Here is a 6,000-nt window from a genome sequence, read left to right on the forward strand (position 1 = left end):
TTACAACACATGGATGTCACAGTCTTTCACAATACTATTTTTCTTTGATCAGAAATATAAACACCACACGGCAGCAACCGCAGGAAAATGGTTTTATAGCAGCATTCCTAAACCTTTATATTTGTGTTGTTATGTGTATGTATTACAGCACATATTTTACTAAATTGCACTGAGCACCCTTCCCATTGTCTGAATTTTAGTTTTGTAATTGATGTTCTGTGAAATGACCCAGCCCTGTGCCTCATAACATAGCTTTAGTTAAATGCAAGCAGATAGAAGATCGAAAGCAGAAGTATGGAGTTCTTCTTTCAGAGAACAGAAGGTTAAGTAACATATAAATGCCAGAGAACATAAACAGTAAATCAGCTATTCTGCCTTAAAACTCAACCCTCACTCTAACTTCACCACCACAGTTGCACAGAGTTTGCAACACTGCAGGTGTTGCCTCAAGCTGTTGGTTAATCCAGTGGTTTCACCTTCCACCACTGACCCCAATGTTCTTGAACTCCACCCACCAGAGGAGCTGCTACCCCAGGCTGCAAACTGCTCTAGTGTATTTCAGAAAACGGATTGTGATGAGATGAACAGGACCACATTGTCTACGGCCAGCAACACATACACCCTGTTGTCCTCGGTCTCATGCACTCAAAATCCTGAAGGCACCTTAATGTGCCACCACCACTAACAGAAGGGGAGATAAGACACATTCTTGACAGAGTCTGACATTTAGCTGCCACTTTTCTCCAAAGCAGCTTTTAACTACTGACCCATTTATAGAGTTAGATAATTTCATTGGGGCAATTTTAGGATGAGGACCATGGTCAGAAGTGCTATAGCAGGACATGAGAGTCAAACCTTCAACCTATGGGTTCAGAGGCAGTAACTCTAACTAGAATGCAACCAGCTCTCCCATATCAGCCTCCTGATTGAGCTTGACATGAGTTGGGCACAACTTTCACTCTACAGCTATAAGGGGAAAATTGGAGTCAGTAGAAGTCCTAGTACAACACACTCCCACAATGTCTCCTCCAGAGTATCAGAATGTAGGTCTTCTCCAGACTGTCAAAGCTCATGTACATTTACGTTTACATTTATTCATTTAGCAGATGCTTTTCTCCAAAACGACACAACATCTCAGAGAAAATACAAGTTGTGCATTACATTAGGAGAAAGAGAGACATAGTTGCAGACATGAGATTCTTCAGTAAACTTGGTTTGTTTCTTTCCACTTTATGCGTCGATGCTCATCACACGAGTAGGTGCACAAAACTCCGGATAGACAGAAACATTTACGTACAATATAGGAGTAGCGACTGTGTAAAGGCTTATCCGAGCATCATCATGAAGTTATGGTGCATGAACATTTACACCTTACAGGAGTTCAAGAGATTATGGATGAAAGTGAGTCTGGAAGAGATGAGTTTTCAGACACTTCTTAAATGTGGACAGAGTTTCAGCAGTTCTGAGTGAGAGGGGGAGATCATGTACTCCCACAATTCCCACAACAGCTGAAGGATGTGTAAGAATGATGAGCTGGACTTCTTTTCCATGGAGGAGAATCTGCATGAGAGGAATAACAAAGGTTTGCCATGAAAACAAACATAGCAGACATGTGTGTGTTGCATTGAGTGTTTTTTGGTTTCAGTTCCTCCCACTTTTATGCTGCACACAGCGAACAGGGACTGAGGACTCGAACAGTGGTCACACCACAGAGGACAGACAATCAGACTCACTCTCCAAACGGTGACAATTTGATACTCTCTCACACATGGCTCCTCTCCTCCTCCTCATCCTCCTCAACCTCATCAGGACACCAGGTACAACGCTTCCAACCTTTCCTTATTCTTGCCATATGATGAGAATTTTGCTCAGATTTGTGGACTCTGTAACTTTGACAAAGATCTAGGGAGGAATGGGCAAAATAAGTACAGGTAGGTGATTGAGATTCCTGAAATTTGATCCTGTTAGGAAACACGTTTTCACTGTAAACGCAGATTTATTTAGTTATTTATTTTTACAAAGTTGTCGCAACAAGGTTCAGTTAATGTGTCTCTATGTGCAGAAATCAAACTAGACTGGGTCTTGGAAGTCCAGACTGAATAAACTAATGGGACGGACTATCTCGGTCCTGGGAGATGGGCTGGAGGAAATAGCACAGAGAAGGTCTAAACAAACTCCTGTCCATTGTAGACAACAACTTTCATGATCTTCAGACCACCCTGACTAAACAGAGGAGCACGCTGAGCAATAGGCTGGTCCAGGTGGGCTGTTCCAAGGAGCCACCTGAGCTTATTCATAAGCGGTCATGAAGATGTATAAGTCCTCACACTGTCAGCTCTGGCACTGACCCATTACTGCTCTGGTGGAACGGAACTGTCTGTAGTAAATTTACGCGGCTGGGCTCAGATTATTCTATCAGTAAATTGCAGTGAATTTGGAATCCATTTTAACAGCCTGAAGACGTTAAAAAGGATTTAAAAAATCCTGCCTGTAATCATGGATTACAGCGAATCAGACAATGAGTCAAGTTAGTCTCCTGACAGCATTCTGTTGTTATATATTTCACTTATAACGTTAATTTGATGAAATAAAATTAGTTTTCTAGCAAATGCAAAACAATGTGCAGCATGACAGCACACACCGGTAGTGCACAGCTCCTGGCGTTAAGATTTGAATCCCCTCCCAGTCTCTATGGAGTCTGCATGTGATCATTGTGTTTGCATGTCTTTCCTCCAGGTGCTTTTTTGTTCACCTACCGCTGGGTCTCACAGTGATGGGAGGGGAAAAAACTGAAAAAAAATAACAAAAAAAGAAGTATATTGTGTGAATTTGTGTGAATTAAATGGAACTAAAAATTCAAAATTTCCTCTCAAAAAGATGTTTAAAGAATTTTTTTGGATTTCCTAAATAAGTTTATTTCTTCAGCTCCTCCATCAGTCAGTGTAATTTGACTGGCATTCACCTCTTCTTTTTCACATTTCGGAATGAAAGTGCCTACAAATGCTAAAATTTGCTACGGGCTGCAGCCAACCTTACAACCTGTTTCCACAGAAAAAGAGACTGATGAAAATGGGGGAACAAAAGGGTAAACCATAGTAAATGTGCAATTATATTTTCTCCCTGTAGGTAATGACTGTGTGAAAACATTAGAAAGCATATCAGTACAGAGAGGAGGATCGGTCATCGTTCCATGTTACATTGATCAGAAAGACAAGCAACATGTGAAATACTGGTGTAAAGGGAAAACATGGTCATCTTGTACTACCATGGTACGCAGTGACTCACCACAGAGTAAAGGTGATATGTCAATCATTGATGACCCCGACCAGCTGGTCTTCTATGTGACCATGAGGAACCTGCAGGAGGAGAATTCTGACACTTACTGGTGCGGAGTGGACACTGATGGAGCCAGCACAGCGGATGAAGTGGATGATGGTGCTTATCTGTACTTAACAGTAACTACGGGTAAGACGGGTTTATTACAGCTTTCAGAATCTGTCACTACCCCCTGCTAAACCTTCGAGAGACACTATTTTAGAGTCAATAAAAAAGTGCTTTGACATGAGGAAGTATTGTGGTTTGTACTGCTGCCTTGCAGTCAGAAGACGGGTTTGAATCCCACCTCCTGCTGGAATAGCCTTGAGCACAGTACTTACTCTGAACACTTACGTAAACATTGCTCAGGTGTTTAAAGGGGCAACTGTTTGCTGCTCAATATATATATATATATATATAAAAAAAACCTTACATTATAAGTCGCATTGGAGAAATTCAGCAGATAAACCAACAAACAAATGCGTTTGTGTAATGATATATAGTTTTCGGTAAATGTCTGGAAACCCTTGGAGTTATCTATATTTCCGCAGTAATTCCTCATTGCACAAAAACCTCATGTTCCGTCTATCACGATGAGATAGAATGTGTCTATGTTATAAAATGGAATAAACTAGTTCCTCAAAATGTATATATAAACATCTGAAAAGCCAAATAAACTAAGGATTCCTTACATGCAATTCTTACTTTAGCATAATGTTAACTCTATAAACCCAGAACACCTGTGAGCTCCACAACATTTCACTGTTTCATTTTGTTTATATTTGTTCCATAAGCTAATCCAGGTGTGAAGACTGTGAGCTGGATATCTACACAGAGAGCAGGATCTGTCACCATCCCATGTCACTACGATCAGAAATATAAACACCATGTGAAATACTGGTGTAAAGGATATGCAAAGGCATACTGTACTACCATGATACGCACTGACTCAACAAGGCGTAAAAGTGAGCTGTCCATCACTGATAACCCCGATCAGCTGGTCTTCTATGTGAACATGAGGAACCTACAACAGAAGGCCTCTGACTATTATTGGTGTGGAGTGAAGACTGATGGAAAGAGCACTATGGATGATGGTGCGTTTCTGCATCTAGCAGTAACTACAGGTAAGATGGATTTATTACAGCTTTTAGAATATGACAATATCACTAAGGAGACACTATTTTAGAGTATTACAAAAGTATTTTCTACAAGGAAGTATTGTGGTTCACACTGTTGTCTTGTAATCAGAATACTCAGGTTTGAATCCCACCTTCTGTTGTAGTAACCTTGAGCACAGTATTTACTCGGAACCGCTCATGTACAAAGTGTTCAGTATTTTGAAAGGGTGAAAAACTGTGGCTCAAATTTGAAGTCATTCCAGTTAACGACATCGGATAAGTCAATAAATTGAATAGTTTAGTGCAGTTCAGTTCAGCTTCTTTTTCTGCTTGTCATGGAGAGGGTCACTGCGGTAGCAAGCTGAGCAAGGAGGCCCAGACCTTTCTATCCTCAATCACAGTCTCTGCTCTTCTCTGAGGACTCCCAGGTGTTCTCAGGCCTGCTGTGAGATATAGTCTCTCCAGCAGACTCTGGATCTGCCCTGCGGTCTCCTGCTAGTAGGACCTGTCCAGGATAACTCCAGTGGAAGTTGACTGGTGGCATTCTAACAACATGCTTGAACCACATCAACTGACACCTCTCTACTTTTACTTTTACTCCAAAAATCTTCCAGAGTGCCAGACTCTCACCTTTTTGTGGAGAAAGAGCCCAGTAATCCTTCAGGGAAACCTCATTTCGGCCAGTTGTATCCATGATCTCATTCTCTTGATCACTACCCAAAGGTCATAACCATAGATAAGGATGGGAATGGAGATCAAGCCTTAAACCAGGAGACTTAGCTCCTGTTTCACCACCACAGATCGATAATGCTGCACCTGCTCATCTTTCAATTTTCTACTGCGCTCTTCCATTACATAACAAAACCCCAAGATTTTTTAACTCCTCCATTAGGGGCAGTTACTTGAAGAGAGGAGCTGATTTTCATACAAACTGCAGCAAACTTGGCAGCGAACCACTCAAGTGCATGCTGAAGGTGCAGAACAACTCTAAGGCCCACCCAACAGTCTTTCTTCATAGCCTGTCCAAACTCTTTCTATACCTGAGATTTTGCTTCAGCAACTGCCTTTGCTGTAATCCTCTTAGCCTGCCGGTTCCTCTCATCTAAATCAGGAGATCCTCAAAAAACATTGTATCCCAATCACTTTGAGGGAAGCAGTCGGATTCCGTTAACTCTAGAGAATTGTCCTGTGTCCTCACTCCAGATAAAGGACACGTTTCTTCAGAGCTGAAGTGATCTTGCACTGGGCTGTCTACCAGTCATTTCCAGAAAACCCTTTCAGAACACTTGAGTCTCCCAGGTCTGTCTGACTGGCACCCTATGCATGGAATCATGCTCACCACCAGTTGACATCTCTGTCCTTCTTGTCACGCAAGTGTTTAAGAAATATGGACTCAATTCTGATGACATGACTACAGAGTTGATCGACGCTCGAGTAGATCCCAACAGTAGGGCTAAAGAGTTGGTATGTGACATCCTCTCGAGCAGATGACCCAGCTTTTGTAAAAAGAATGAATATTCAGAGCAGCTTTTTGGTGCACGTGCACAAACAACAGCTGGAGTTTTCT

At 41.7% G+C, this 6,000-nt stretch overlaps 1 pseudogene; it reads left to right on the plus strand.

The window, feature by feature from the left end:
* The window catches only part of LOC108929564 (polymeric immunoglobulin receptor-like), a 41,080-nt pseudogene extending 35,412 nt beyond the window's left edge, over positions 1-5,668 (plus strand).
* The last annotated feature ends 332 nt before the right edge of the window (positions 5,669-6,000 follow it).

The sequence above is a fragment of the Scleropages formosus genome, chromosome 9 (genome assembly GCF_900964775.1).
Source record: "Scleropages formosus chromosome 9, fSclFor1.1, whole genome shotgun sequence".
NCBI lineage: Eukaryota > Metazoa > Chordata > Actinopteri > Osteoglossiformes > Osteoglossidae > Scleropages > Scleropages formosus.